Source organism: Amblyomma maculatum, chromosome 2 (assembly GCF_055883805.1).
Source record: "Amblyomma maculatum isolate TAMU_Amacu chromosome 2, ASM5588380v1, whole genome shotgun sequence".
NCBI classification, from domain to species: Eukaryota; Metazoa; Arthropoda; class Arachnida; order Ixodida; family Ixodidae; genus Amblyomma; species Amblyomma maculatum.
Genome location: NC_139345.1, coordinates 191,285,026 through 191,301,779, shown reverse-complemented (window position 1 = coordinate 191,301,779; position 16,754 = coordinate 191,285,026). Strand labels below are relative to the sequence as shown.

Below are 16,754 nucleotides of genomic sequence, written 5' to 3'. Positions count from 1 at the left end.
AATGAAAAACCAGTGCTTGGTGATGCTAAGGAAGAAAATTTAGAATGTGTAATTGATTAATTGAAATAATTGAAGAATGTGTTCAAAAGTGTCAAATTGCTCAGAATGAAAAGCCGATTGTTGCTGACGCATGCGTATTGGTGTATAAAATATAAAACGTCAAATAAATAAAAATAAATAAAGAAATAATAGAATATAACATAACATACATAACATAGCAATGTAACATACATAACATATAACATACTACATTTGTGTGTATAGTATGTTACTTTTGATGAATTCATATTTCACTGCATCGTATGCTTTTCGCCCCTCCTGCTAGGGCCCAGTTAGGACCTGCAGTATTTGGTAAATAAAATGAATAAATAAATAAAAGAGCTAAAATATAACACGTGAAGAAAGAAAGCATCGTGCGTGTGTGTGTATCAGAGACATTATCGCGTTATACCTTTAACGGCGGAGGTTAAGTGACCCCCTAATTTTTCTATAACGATATGATATAATATAAATCTGATTTTATGAACACAGTCAGTTCCACGAAACACAAACACTTCGCAGCAATGTGAGTAGACTTTTCAAATTTATTTTCGTTTTAGCCGAGTTCCTCCTCCGATTTCCTCGCAGCTTCCAATGTCAGCGCTTTCATATGAGATTACGGCTTCAAATGTTTACTGACAGAGGGAATAAACAAGAAATCGACATATTTAATAATTCCAGTAAATTTCAGGTAGCTGTGAATTGGCGAACCATCGGGTGACTCGAAAAAACACACAAAAGTGAAGCGCACGCTTTGTTATTTTAGCGGCCACGCTGGCAGGTATAAAACCTGAGCTGCGCGCTCTGGACATGGACCGGACGAAACGGGCTGCACGTGAGCATGTTACAACACACTAGTGGGATGTCATCTTTTCCTGCTTTTCTAGACGCCGCGGGTTTGGCAGCCGCTTGCTTTTGCAGCGTGAAACACGCACCTCGGGCGCACTAGACAACCGTATTGCTCTCGGCACCAAGCACTACCATTTCGTACGACTGTGAAAAGTAGTTTCGGTAATCATGCCCGTCTCTTAAATCCAATACACAATGGTAAACGCAATCTACGTACAAAATGTTTCAAAGAACGTATTTGCACAATAGCGTTGTTATACATGCATTGCTCCTTCTCCCGTGTCCTCCATCGCAGCATAAGCTTATCCTTCAAGTTCACAAGGCTCCATAGCGCGCAAAACAACCTTGCTGTTTTAGGTGATAGCACATTTTGTGAGCTAGCTCCCAGTCAGAGGGACGTGCAGTAATGCTTTACATGATGCAAGTGACCCCTGTAAAGCCGATTAGGACTGCAAACGAACGGTCGCATACACGCATATGCCTTGATTCCGTGCGCGTCTACGATGGTGCGCTGGCTGCAGAAGGGCACGCAACAACATGCTGGCATCATTCCGAATAGAGCTTGGAGCTAACAGCGACTGCTGTGATGTTAAAAAATGAAACAATCGCTTGTGAGCATTACAATGCACCTTTCGGTGCATGCACGGGTTCTACGAAGGCGCACGTTGACAGCGTACTCGATGGGAGGCGCGGGCGGACTGAACAAAGCATGGCGCTAACTTCTGTAAAGCCTCTATATTGCTTGCTGTGCTAAATGCGTAAGGTATATGCGCACAACAATCCGAGCTGCCACCTGCTTTTCAGTAAGCCCAAGCTAAGATCAGGCTTGTTCACAGTGGGTTATACCTAAAAATAAATTATTTTGTGAGTTACGCCTAAATTTTTCTTTACTGAGTATAGTAACAGTCGAGCCATTTTTTAGCTCGTCTTGAGGCCGTAAACTCCATAACAATGTGGCTTCCTTTCTGCATAACAATGCGCAACGATTGGCATCAAGGACAACCAAATAATTGGCCCAGTAATCCCTTCATGAAAGCAAATTTTGCTCACAGCAGGTATCATTGCTCGTTATGCTCTCACTATAGAATCATGTTTTGTATAAAATTAAGTGTAAGTGCTGTATTTTATTGGCATAACTGTACAACTAATAATATGTACAACTGTAGTCTAATGAACAGTATGGTCACTCTAATCTTTAAGAAAGCTGTGCAGTCTGCGCGCATGCCCTCTAAGACACATTGCGCTAGGCTGAAAATTGTGAGAACAGAATGGCACAAAAGCCAGCAGTGTTGCAACTGCGCAGGGCGAACCTCGCACAGTGCTCTTTGTTCTCCACGGCCGGGATTTCAAGTGGTCCCGCGAGTACAACGCGGCCGCCCTGTGTGCGCTCGGAGACATGGTGGTCGTGGTGCCCAACTATAGGCTCCATTTGCTTGGGTTCCTCGGCAACGGCACCGACCGCGCTCCTGGGAACCTGGCGCTCTTCGATCAGATACAGGTCAGAATAACGCTGCATACTCTATCGGAATAATCATGAAAAGAACGTTCCTCAGAAATTTTTATTGGCACTTGTTATGTATGCGCACAACTGCAACTCTGCTTCTCATCCTGTAGCGCCATCTCTACGTGGCCGCCTCAATCCTAACAAGGCTCCAGACAGCGCCACCTACGTAACCGCGACCCAAGTTCAAATCCTGAATAAATCTTAGTTCCTTTTCTGTTCACAACTGGGCTGGTCCGTGTCGTCAGTCTCTCCGACATTAACCAACATAACATGGTGTCAGAATAACCTAGAACCCCGTAAATATGGCCAGTGTGTTTCTGCAACCACCTCCTCACTTCGAGCCCGGTGACAACCCGCACCAGGCATGGGAAGACTGGAAAGACGCCTACAACATCTACGAACTCGCATGTGAGTACGCCAGCAAGCCTCCCGCTACTCGCAAGGCCCTACTCCTCCATGTTCTCGGGCCCCGCGGCCGCCGCGTCGCCCAGACATTCCCCCCTCAACCTCCGAGCGCCGACGGCGCGCAGACGCCGGATCAAGTTACGTACCTCCTCGAGCAGTTCGACGCTCTGTACAAGCCATACAAAGACGTAATACAGGCGTCGGCTGTCTTCAACAGCATGCAACAAAAAGCAAACCAACCGTTCGACGACTTTGTAACTGACCTCCGGAGGCAAGCAGAAAAATGCGACTTTGGAGAAAAAGCAGAGAGGCTCATAGGGGACCGCATCGTTGTCGGAATCCGCCTTTTGCGCGAGTTTTCTGCGCATGCGCGAAGTCGTAGCGGCGACCGATGGAAACACATTGAGCGGCGTCGACGGCGTTTCTCGGCGCCGCCAGTGCACGGGGGCTGGCGGCACCGGGCGGCACGGTGGCCGTCACAGGCTTGGCAAAGCGATGCAAACCACATCTGCCGCGTACGGTTGTCACTCTCTAAGTGCGCCAAGATGCAAGACGCGGTTTATCAGGTTTCCTTCGCCGAGCCGCGGCCAACAACGACGTGAAGCTACAATTAGGGCCACCAAGCGTCAAGATGTGAATGGCCGACCTTAGCTACCTACTGCGTACTCTCGACTGTGCGAAAAACACTTCGTTACAGGTATGTATGCATCTAAAGGAAATGTGCATAATGAAAAGTATCTACCGGAGTTTGCACCAAGCCTGTAACCCACCAGTGATAGCCGCAATGAGCATTTGTTCGGCGCGTCTGATGGCGATGTATTTTGTCGTTTGTTTTCTTTATGTGCGAAGGGGCCGGGTAGCGCAGATATCACAGGTGGCTGTGTGCGCTAGACCGTAATATTTAGCATGTTTTATCGCGACTGCCGCCTGACTAAAAAGAAAAGAAAAATTGGGCGTTTGTTGTGATGCACCGCGGTTCGCGAGCCGAGTGGTTGAGCTGGTCATGAGGCTCGCGAACGGCAGTGCAATAAAACGCCGTATTTTTGTTTCTTGTTAGGCAGTCACGATAAAACATGCTAAATATTACGGCCTAGCGCACAGAGCCGCCTGTGATATCTAAACTACCTAGCCCTTTCGCACATAAAGAAATGAAAGGACAAAATACATCGCCTTCAGGCCCCGGTGCAACTAAAGCAATCACGCACCGAAAAAATCCTCATTGCTGCTATCCCTGGTGCGCTACAGCCTGGGTGAAAACTCCAGTAGGTACTTTTCATCATTCATATTTCGTTTAGATGCATACATACCTGTAGTATCTGTGTTTTTGCCGCTCGGAGCATATGACGCACTTGACACTCTTGCACAAAGCACAGTATTTTTTTTAAATTAAAGGCTCGCCTTCGTGCACGCCAAAACATCCGGATTTTGTTCCTTTGGTGTACGCAATCAGATGCACTTCGTTAGGGAGCTTGATAATCGTCGTCTACGTCCAACCGTTTGCAACGCAAGGAAACCGCCCGGCACAATAAATGAGTCTCCTGGAGGGTTCGTACTCGATCACTTGCAGAGTGGATTGCTCGGGACGTAGAACAGGGTTGGTTCCTGACCGAGATGCGCATCCGATATGTAGGAGATTCACATGTGTCACCAAGCTGTTGATTCCGCAGAAATCGCGGCGGAGGCAGAAATGAACGTTGGAGATCCTTTCACAACAGAATGACCATTCTCTGCGCACCGAGAACCTTTTCATCACTACGACCACATCCGTTCTGACTCCTGAGGCCAGAAACCGGCTACAGCTCTGAATCATCCATTGCCAGAAAAATGCAGCGCGTTTCCTGCAGGTGTGCATTCCGGCCGGGACAATGCCCTTTTCACGGGGTGTGTATATGTGCCTCTCTGCCGATCTTCGTTGATGAAATCCTATAGCTGCACGGTTGTAGATGACGCGAGGAGGAAGCGACGCCCATTGCACCATGCCGGCACCGCGGTGACCGAATTGTGCTCGGTAACTCAAGACACCCCGCGCATATGCGCCACTCAAAGTCACAGGAGACGATTCCACCTAGCTCTGCAGCATCAACAAACCCCTGGCTGCTTTGCCCTTTGAGATCCCTCTCTCTCTCTCTCTCTCTCTCTCTGCCCCCACGCTCTCCTGTCTGCCGAAAACCTGCACGCTGAGAGTGTCTCATTCTGTCACGTCGAACACGGCCCGCGCTACACGCTCTTACAATACGAAGATAGTATATGCGTTATGAGTGGATTGTGAAAACGCTCTACCTTCCCCCATACTGCGTGAACATGATATGCTGCAATCATTGTCACTACTTTCCGCTCCGAGGCCAAAAAAGGGGGGAAGCTTTCGCTTTCTACCAGCGTTGGCGTGGCCATTTCGTATGGTGCGCTTTCGCGTCGTCTGCTACACTGCCGCTCAATGTGTTTCCCGCCCGCTCTCGCATGATGGCGCCACATCCTCGCGCAAAAGGCGGATTAGAGACGCAGCATTGAGGGAGCGACTTTTCCGTGAACGGGACCTCACGATGGACAAAATAATTACAACGTGCAAAGCAGCAGAGATTTCGAAGAAACACGTAAAAGACCTGCAAGAGCCCAAGCTTGAAGTGCAAGCCATAAACAATCAGAAAAGATGGAACTCGTCAAAACAACCAGCTTCGAGGACCCCGCATTCGATCCCGCAGCAGAAGCAGCAACGCAAATGCTCGCGCTGTGGAACAACGCACAATTCCCCCCGCCTGCCCCGCTTACGGTCACAACTGTTACGCCTGCGGCAAATTCGGGCATTTTTCGAGCATGTGTAAACAACGCCAACGAGGCAGCAACTCAAGTCAGCGAATCGGGCTCCTTGAAGGTCCTCAGCAGCAGGATCAGCAACAAGAATTCTTCCTGGAGAGCCTCGATCTCCTCAACGTAAACAGTGCCTCAGAATGGTTCGAAACAGTCTGCGTGAATGATCACAGCATCGTGTTCAAGTTGGACACCGGCTCCGACGTGAACATCATGCCCATGCATCAAATCAGAAACTGGTGTATGCAACCAGACATGAAGCCGACGCATGCACGAGTGACGACGTACAGCGGGCAGGAACTTCCTATATATGCTGAATGCCAACTGAAATGCTCAGCGGGCGAAAACTCCTGCATCTTGAATTTCCTCGTCGTCAAACAGCCGCTAAAGCCAATCTTAGGCGCCGACGCATGCAAGGCATTGCAGCTCATCAAAAGAGTACAGCCGCAGCGAACAACTGTAGCTGCATGCACAGCAACCCAGATCATAAGGAACGTGCTCGACGACTTTTCTGATGTATTTGAAGGCACTGGGAAATTGCCTGGGGTGTGCTCTATACAACTGAAAGAAGGAGTGATTCCTACGGTGTCAGCTCCACGCCGAGTACCCTGCGCAATAGAGCACAAAGTGAAGGCCGAACTGCAACGAATGGAAGAGAACGGCATCATAATGAAGGTGACAGAGCCTTCCGAGTGGGTTCACCCAGTTGTCATTATTCACAAAAAAGATGGCAACGTAAGGCTGTGTTTGGACCCTCGCAACCTTAACGCAGCTGTGAAAAGACAGCACTATCAGGTTCCAGTCCCTGAAGAGTTATTCGCAACGCTGAATGGTGCTAAGATTTTCTCTGTTCTCGATGCTAAAAGTGCATTCTACCAGCTGGTCGTAGACGAGCCAAGCTCGCGCTTGTGCACTTTCACGACGCCCTGGGGACGCTATCGTTTCCTTCGGGTTCCATTTGGCCTTGCAACAGCTCCTGAACTTTTCCTACAAGCCATAGACAGGGTGTTTGAGCAGCAAGCAATTGTCAAGCCCTATTTTGACGACATCCTTGTGGCATCAAGAAACCTTGAAGAACATGCGGGCGACCTGAGACAGGTGCTGACCATCGCCAGAGCCAACAACCTGAAACTTAACAAGGAAAAGCTCCAGCTGGCTTTGACGTCCATTACATACCTTGGACACCAACTATCATTCCATGGGATTGCTCCAGACCCAGCAAAGGTGACAGCCATCGCGTCTATGCCACTGCCAACAAACAAGCAAGAACTGCAGAGATTTCTTGGAATGGTTACCTACTTGACGAAATTCATTGCCAACTTTTCGGAACTCACAAGCCCTCTTCGTGAACTACTGAAGACGGATGTTCACTGGCACTGGACGCAACAACATACCGACATCGTCAAGCTCGTGAAGTCAAGGTTGATTACGGCACCCGTTCTTCGCTATTTTGATCTATCAAAGCCCGTGACAATTTCTACGGACGCCAGCTCCTACGGAATGGGATCAGTCTTACTGCAAGAAGGCAGACCCGTGGCCTACGCTTCAGCAGCTCTCACAGCCACCCAGCAGCAGTATGCGCAAATCGAGAAAGAACTGCTAGCCGTCGTGTTTGCATGTGAAAGATTTCATTACTACACGTTCGCACGAGAAGTGACCATACAGTCGGATCACAAAACTCTGATTGGCCTGCAGAATAAGGACCTGAACAAAGTGTCACCCCGACTTCAAAGGCTACTACTGCGCCTCCAGCGGTACACCGTGACTCTGACTTACGTTCCGGGAAAACAACTAGCAGTTGCAGATGCCTTATCAAGAGCTCCCGATGGGTCAACAAGAATGGAAACAGCAGATCACGATCCCGGACTTGACGTTTCAAGTTTGGTTCAAGCAACTCCTAGCAGACTTCGCGAGATCGCTGAGGAGACATCACGAGATTCGACTCTTCAAACAGTAGCCAAATACATCAAAGAAGGATGGCCTCAAAAACTCGCACAGGTAGACAACAAAGTCAAACCATTCTACCATGTGAGAAGCGAGCTCTACACAACGGAAGGCTTCGTGTGCTACGGCCAACGCTTGGTTATACCAGCCGCATGCCAGGCAAATGTGCTTCGCACGCTCCACCAAGCACACCGCGGAATCGTTGCGTGCAAGGGTTTGGCAAGCCAGAGTGTGTATTGGCCAACTCTAAACCAGGACATCGAGACTTTGGTCAAGAGCTGTTACATATGTCAATCACATCAAATTGGCAATCCACACGAGCCTCTATTGGACCGAGCCTTTCCTGATCGACCTTGGCAACAACTCGCCATGGACTTCTTCCATCTGCAGGGAAAGACATACCTGCTGATTGTCCATTATTTTTCCAAGTATGTAGAGGTTCGGCAGATGAGAACGACCACAGCAAGTTCGCTGATACAGGTACTGAAGGAAACATTTGCCAGGTTTGGCATTCCTGTGACAATCGCATCTGATCAGGGACCACCCTTCGACAGCGACGAGCTTAGAAAGTTCTTCCGTGAGGGGGACGTGACACACCAGCCGTCTTCTCCCTTGTACCCCCGTAGCAATGGTCAAGCGGAAAGAACAATACAGACCATCAAGGCTATGATGACTAAAGCAGCCGAGAAAGGCAACGACCTAGCAGTAGTGCTCCTCAACTACCGCTCCACACCAATACCAGGAGCAAAATCACCGGCTGAGCTCCTGATGGCTAGAAAGCTTCGCACATTCCTACCAACACTACCAAGTGCCTTGAAACCAAGCTTTCCAACTGAGGTTCACCAGAATCTTCTGCAAGAAAGGCAGAAACAACAACACAAGCATGCTGACCTGCACACAAGAAACCTTCCTCCGCTTGTTCCTGGCCAACCCGTATGGCTCCGAAATAGCCGCAACTGGACAAAAGCCACCGTGGTAAATGTGGGCCCAGAGCCTAGAAGGTACGCCGTGAAAACAGACACCGGAGGCATTTTTTTAAGAAATCGAATCCACCTGCGACCTCGAACGGCGGAACGCCCTACTGCCCAAACTTCGCCGGAAGACTACGAGGTAATCGACTCAAGCACTCCTCAACAGAACCCAGAATATCCGCTCCTTCCTACCCAACCACTTCAAGTACCTTCTCGCCCACCTCATACTACTCGATCAGGAAGAAGGATGAAGCCTCCTGTACGTTATCCGAGCCTAACCAGTGACTTCAGATAACCAGGATATTCCGTGTGCAACCTTCTCAATTTCTGTTAAAGAAGGGCATGTTATGTATGCGCACAACTGCAACTCTGCTTCTCATCCTGTAGCGCCATCTCTACGTGGCCGCCTCAATTCTAACAAGACTCCAGACAGCGCCACCTACGTAACCGCGACCCATGTTCAAATCCTGAATAAACCTTAGTTCCTTTTCTGTTCACAACTGGGCTGGTCCGTGTCGTCAGTCTCTCCGACATTAACCAACATAACAGCACTGAGAAGTCTAGGAACGTTCGCAGGTGTTTCAAGTACTTTACGGTACGTTGTGTGCTTCTTTGTGTAGAGTATTATTCTCGATTCAACTAAACTATCTCAGCATGTACCAACCGAGCTATTTTTCTATTCTAACTTTGTAGTATAAATGGTAATGCCGGATAACTCCTAAGGGGGCTTCCTTTTACCAACGCGATGCTTTCGCATTCATATTTGAAATGCAGGCGCTGAGGTGGACGGTGGACAACGCGGAGCAGTTCGGTGGGAACCGCTCATCCATCGTCATCTTGGGCCACGGCGCCGGCGCGCTGTCGCTAGGCCTGCACCTTATCTCACCCGTCGGGGACCAGGATATGAGGCCCATCTCACGGCTGGCTTTCATGAGCGGCTCGCCACTACAGCCCTTGGTCACGAATAGCGAGGTATCCGTGGTCGCTGCCTCACTAGGCTGCAATGAGGTGCGTTCAGTACGGCACTGCTGTCGCTGCACGAGATCAGTGGGCATTTGTGACATGTTTTTTGCGCGTTTCGCAGTCACGGCTGGACGACGGTGGAGAGTTGCAGTGGGCGTGCCTGCTGAAGCAGCCGGCCAGCGAGTTTGTGACGGCGCGCGCCTACGGCAGCCTCGCTGCGGGGCCTTCGTTCGACTCCGACTACCTCCTGCAGAGGTGGCCGCTGCGCAGCGAACGGCTGATCAGGAAGCAAGTCTTGATCGGAAACACAGTCAGCGAAGGACTTGTGGAGGCAAGATCATAACGAAAGTCTTAACTTAAGAATAAGCCTGCGCACATTGACGTACCATCAACCCTCATACGATGCAGGGTAGTAGGCTTGCAGCAGTGCCTGAATATTCCGCCCACTCAACGCAACGATTCGTATATCCCGCCAAACTCAAAACTCAGAATGTTAGCCAAGTTAAGGCGGAAATCCTCTGAAGGATCAGTCACTACTTGGAGTGATTCATGCCGCGGTGGCCTCAGAAATGCGACATGGCATACTTGTAGACACAGTACGTATGTACAACTCCTTATAGAACGTATAGTGGGCAGGTATCTCGTTATTTGTTGCCACGGAGCGACCGCCTCGTTGCATCGCATAGACATCTGCCTTTCATATTTCACAGTTAGTCTCGCGAACCAGCCTACCGGTCGAAGAACAGTACCTACGATTTTACTTCATACGAGTCAGTAAAACTGTGTCGTGTGAAGCAGAAGTCATTTTTATATCACCGCTTCGGTTTTGTTTGCTTGCTCTCCTTCTACTGTTCCTATATGGTGATCGTGAACAATGCCCAGGTAAAGACAACTCATAATTACATCAGGCTTTTCACCAACAAAGCAACCACCCACCAAGTCGTCATTGCTTTTCCTGCTTTCGTCAAACCCTGTTTCGTATACTACAACTTCCACTACCGCTACCACTACCAGAACACAGTTTGAATCTATAAATTCAGATTTTATTGAGTTTGAAAAAAAAAATTAAAGGAAGCAATTTACACTTTTTCAGTTTTAGCGAATTCTTCAAATTAAACTGGTCAGACATCAAACCGAAAACATCGGAAGTTTTCTCATTGGACTAGAAAACTGTCTATCGTCAATAGCATCTCGCACACATTTATCATACATGCCATTGAATTCTGGAATGCACTGACAAAAAGCCATAACCTAGAAGTAAGCAAACAATTTCGTTTCCTACACGTAAACAAGTAAATTTAAAATATTCTTTCAAGCGAAGGTTTTATTATTTTCTGCCGCAATATATGCCAAGGATGAATAAAACTGGGTGCGAGTCTCGGCTATCTATCCTATCGAGGACGTCAGCACAAGAAGTCTCAAGCTCGTGGTGAGTTCAGCCGGTATCAGCACTATTGCGTCATTGATATACGACTAATAAAATTCCTGGAAGCATTGCGTACTCGAGAGAGTCGGAGATACTGGCATTCCGCAAGTAAGAGGATGCAAAAGATTTCTGAGGGCATCCAAGAGCTGGATTGGTGGACACGCGTACTCGTGCGGCATCCACCATGCGATGCGCTGGAGAAGCTAGGAGGTGATGCAGATTGGATGGTTTACCACTTCAGCGAAAGATGTGAAGGACGAGCGGGAGTTAAAAGCTAAGGAATACGCCTAGAAACGCAAGGAATAGGAGAACCAAAGGGTTGGCCACTTATTCCCCACACAGGATCAACGAACACATCAGAAGGGTTGCCTCCGCCCAGCCTGCCCACATGGAGGCACCACAGAGGTCTGACAGTTTGTGCAGAATGGGTCTGTAGCTCGTGTTCCTAGCACAACTCGCGCGTGGCCGTTGGAATTATTTGTTTTCTTTTCTGCCTTATTTTTTCCTTCCGCAGCTATAGTAGAGTGGTTATGGCACCCAACTGCAGAGGTGATGATCGTGGAAACATTTATTTGTGGCTAATTACAGGAGAGTGACAATTCGAGGAGGGCTCCTCATCAATGAGCGAAGACATAAGTATGGTGTCGGAAGCCACCCGCTGTAGCCGTTCATAGACAAAACTCGAAAGGCTACGGATTGTTGTCAATGTTAGCACGCATTATACCCCTCATTTCGTCGAAATAGTTATGAACCTTTAGGTACTGCTGATCCTTATAGCCCGTGACCCTGCCTGGTTCGGAACCTGAAATACCATTTTTTACTTTGAGGGTTGAGAAGTTGCTCGCCCGCTGGCCCCAGCTTGCTGCATTGTTCGAATAAACGGTGTATCTGCGTGAATTTCTCATATCGATCTTCTAGTTCATGAATCCTCACAGTCCTTTCATACCATCTGCCATGGCAGCGAATAAACAAGAACAAAGAGAAGCCGAAAATAATGACGCCTAATCGACGAATCTTCCGCAGATTGCACTGAAAATGCAACTAATGCGTCAAGACGAAAGGAACCTAGTGGCCTTCATCAAGGGCGAGATGGATTCTATCGGTCTGTTGGTTTCGAATGGACCCGGCAACATGTCTGCGAATGCCACCAGCTGCAGTGACCCGAAATGCCTCGAGGATGTTAAGGTCCGTGCCTGAGGTTTCCACTTCGGTTTCACAGCACTTAACGGATTTACTAGACTCCCCCGCCGGGGTGGCGCACTGGTTACGGCGCTCGACTACTGTTCCTATGGACGCGGTATAGAATCCCGGCCTCGGCGGCCGCTTTTCGCTGGAGGCGAAAAGCAACGCGCCCGTGTACTGTGCGTTGTCAGTGCACGTTAAAGAACCCCAGGTGGTCGAAATTCCCGGAGTCCTTCACTATGTCGTCTCTCATAGCCTGAGTCGCTTTGGGACGTTAAACCCTACAAACCAACCAACCAGTCTTAGTCTAAACAGAAGCAGAGCGTCACATCTCTGGCGAAGACTGGTAAGGTAAGTGATTCAACTGCAGAGTCAGGTCGAAGAATTGAAAGATGACGAGAGGGAAATTCACACCGACACAGGCCTTCAAGACAGGGAATGATGTTAACGCATTCGGATCACGTATGGTCGAATAGGCTAAACCAGTGTCGTAAGCTCGCCGCATTGGATAACTCTTTCAGAGCATGTCGCAAAGAATGCAGTGGGTGCCGTGTTATTGTTATTCCCTGAAACAGGTGTCAGTTAAGCCTTTTACAGAATATAATTCTCCCGCAGTCAATTATTGGCTCTACTGCGAGCGTCATACGGATGCTAGAGCCGTGGAATGACTTAAGTTGCACCTGACTCCAGATTTGTCCTCCAGATCATTACGTCGCAGTCTTACTACGTAAGGTTAAACTGCACTAAAAAGGTGAACTTGACTACGGCTTGAATATGTCGTTCACAGGCAAAATAATTTTCGCAGAGAGAGAAAGAGAGAAGAAGCTTTATTTATACAAAGTAATTACGCGCGTGGTTCACTCAGGTCCAAGAAATAATTGGCGAGAGCACTGCAGAATCTGCAGTGGAGAAATGCGGAAGTCTCGGCATTGCTGCTGCACACGGTACATCGCGCACCCCTTGCCAAGCAAGACCAGCGTTCCTTTAAGCGCATCAAAGTTCACCGGCGTTTACAACTGATTTACAGGAAAAGAAAGACGCCATATCTGTCATTCGTGGATTCTCGCTGACGTCATGCAGACAAATTGCACCACCGAGGGATTTTCGCCATCAGCCTAGAAGGAGGATAAACTCTATAGGTAACGGGCGAACTAACTCCGGCGCGTATACGGGAGCGCCGCTCGCGGCGAGGAGTGCACGCGTTGCAGGATACCCTCGCCGGCCGCACGTGGGGAACTGCTGCAATCTGTTTGCTGCGAGGTTGCTACTGCATTTGCAGTTGGCAACTACATCCGATTTGAAACATAAATCGTGGTGTTGTCGACTCCGCAGGCACTAACATATAATATTTCTTCATGAACCGTGTTTGACAGCTTACACTAGTCATTTGATTACTGCTGATCTTGCGGCAAACATTCGTTACCTCATGCTTAATACAGCGCTTTTTGATTTTCGGAGAATGGATGTTATGGACGCAGCATACGCAACATCGATCTAAATGTTCTCCCCTGACGGTACTTGAGAATAGGGATCAATCATTTTGTTCTCGTTTCGAACGTAATTGAAGAGGCCCATCCTATGTGTTATAAAACTCACACTCAAACCAATTGCTAGGGATCGCTACATTATTAAAAACCTTTTAGAAAAAAAATTGTTCATGCATTTCTACCTCGCTCTCTGTCTACTACCACACGGACGTTTGTTGTACATGTCGTGGTTCGTTCCCATTCGATTGCAAATAAATGCCGATTTCGTAAGCAACGGCAAGCGGGGCAGAGTGTGGCAGAACTATAGTCGCACGTGACCTAAATTAACAGCTGGCAAACCTATTGGGAACGCCGGGAGAGTGCGAAAAAAAAATAGTTTACGAAGGTTTTCCAAATATGCATGCTTATTTCTTGTTTAGGTCCTATCAAATAATTCCTCTCCTTCAAGTTGAAAATACCTTCAGGGGTGGAAATTATGAAGGATAAGCTATTACAGCCTTTGTTCAGCTGGAATCGGCTGTGCGCCAACTTGGAATATTTTATTTCACCTTAGCCAGATGTGACTTAGCAGCTGTTTTTTTTTTTCATTTATATGCTATTATTCTTATATGTTCAACAATTCCTCCGATGAACATTTTCTTTACCTGCTTAAACTCGCCAGATTTGGCTGGTTTATCATCGCAATTTCGTGTCTTGAATGAGTAGCGCAAAAGCTGCACCATGTTCACGTATTTTAGTGCACTAGGCTAGACAAAACACACAAATCCGACCACTAATCTTGCGTGAAGGTGAGCACAGCGGGAAAAACGCTATCGGAAATCAGTGGATTCGAATATGGTAATTTTTCGTAGGAAGCGGATAAGAATTTCCGTATCTAGCACCACAGCTGAGCACCCCGCATTCACAGTGCAACATGCTCTCGTGCCGTTCATTGCACATCGTCGTCTAAATCAACTTCCATCTGTGCCGAAAAGCACTCACTCGGGCTACCGAATCAGTTTAACTTCGTTAAAATCTTACCATTTTTGTTGTTCTTGCTGTCCTGCACACAGCCTTAGGACGTCGGGAGTACTGTGGTGTCCTCACAATAAAATCCTATAATTCTCGTGCTATAAATATGCTGAAAATTATTGCATGACGGCTCTTGCGGCCAGGTACGCGGCGCAGCATGATTTCGTTTCCTCAATGGGATCATCCCAGAGTCTCCAACTGAGCTGCGACACAATTTAGGTTTCATTCAGAAAAGGTTTATCCGAAATCACTGTTTAAACTATTTACAGGTGACAGATGAAGGAGTTCGAGTACTGCACCGTTGAGACGTCGAAGTTAGGCCGCGTCGCCAAACGATAACAACCGACGTACACGTTAGGGCGCTGGACGTACTAGCCATGCAAAAACCTTTTAAAAGCACCCATAACTGCGAGCCCATTTATTACTGGGGTTTTTAAGAGGACGCGCGGCTGCGCTGATCATTGGAGGCCTGCAGTTGGCTGTGTTAATTTCCAGAGGAGCCAAACCCCTTACAAAAATGGGTGTGTAAAGTATGTGTTCCAGTTGTTTACTTACGTAAAGTCAATAAATGTCTCACAAAAGGGACACACAAATGTTGTTGATATCCAGTCAACACCTATCAAATAGTGGCACTCCGAATTGTTGACTGGGTGTACTGATGTGGTTGACTGACAAATTGTATTGAAGTTGTTGACTTAGCACAGGTTGTCAACACAGCACTGATTCTGTTCACGCTGTTGACTAAGTGTGTTGCTGTTGTGGAGTTTACAAGTTGTATCATAGTTGTTGACTGCGCTCAAAGTGTCAACCTTGCTGTAAAAGCATCCTACGTCAGCTATGTACAGTAGTAACCAAGTGATTTAATTTATCGAGGCAGGTCTGGCCAGTTATGTTTTAATAAATGTCTGACCAGAACATTTATTGGAATAATGTGACATTATTTGAACATAGCCACAAAGGTCTCATTGCAGAGTCAGAAAACCACACACTACACAGCCATACGAATATATCAGCAACTACGGGATTACTGCCGTTGTCAGATGGAAAGGGGGGATTGACGTTCAGGAGCCACAGTTCCAATCTTGTGGTGCAGCCCGACTCCTACCACACGAACCACATTACCCGGAACAGTTGTATACCGAGTTTGGTTCTAAAGTATAACACTATGGTTTGTGGTATACAAATAAAATTACATTTATATACAACCTACACTATGAATACTTCGAAGTACTAATTAAACCGTAAACATATCAAATTAGCGACCGAATCTTGGACCGCCGAAACCCCTCAAACGAATCCGATTTTGATTTGGGACGTTTACTAAGGGGGACATAACTCTGTAGCTGGCAGCCGTAAACAAACGGGAGCGGTACCAAACGGTTTCTCGTGATGAGATCTATCGCAAACGATGCATCGTATATGTCAGGGGTTGGCAACCAAGGGCTGAGGAGTGCGGACGCGTTTTGCGTCGAATCCACACTTTTTGTCTCGATGTGCCAGAAATTTTCATCGGAATTTGGTTTCAGTGGTACCATTGTGCGTCGGAAGGCGTCGTGATCTTGTGGATACCGAATTTGTGACTGTGAGTGCAGCAGTTTGGTTTTTATTGTCAGTCTTGTGCGGACCACCTGCGAAACGCTAGCGCCCGTTTGGCCTAGCGCGGCTTCGGTCGAGGAGACCGGCCAGGAGGCCCCTTCACCGCCGGTCTACAGCCGCGTTTGTGGACCAAAAATGACGATGCACGTAACCGTAGAAGGTACTGACCTCGATCCAGAAGACTACCACAGCACCTGGGTACAAACGCTCAGGAAAATGGTTGAATCAAAAAGCAAGCGGACGCTTCTGAGTGATTCCAAGGAGGACAAGGTGGTGCAACACCGCGTTCCAAACGGGGAAGCCACGCATGGCGCTGCTAAAGCAGCTAGAAGAAAATTGGCTGCACGGTCAATAGCTATGATTCTTCCGAGGTTCCCGGAAGAAGGCATCAAGGTGATTATTAGGCCTCGTAATGGTCTAGCCGTCATTAAACGCACGTCGGGCCCGCTGCTTAGTCAGGCCCTTGCCATGGCTGCCGGAATCAGCTGGTCGGAGCTGTATTCATGGTGTGTCAACGGAAAGCAAGGTACGGTGCTCTTTCATTCCTTGGACTTTAGTCGAGGCGTGAAGGT

The 16,754-nt window shown here is 48.0% G+C and overlaps 1 pseudogene; it reads left to right on the top strand.

The window, feature by feature from the left end:
* Positions 1-2,694: 2,694 nt before the first annotated feature.
* Positions 2,695-16,754, top strand: part of LOC146200775 (uncharacterized) — an 87,513-nt pseudogene continuing 73,453 nt past the window's right edge.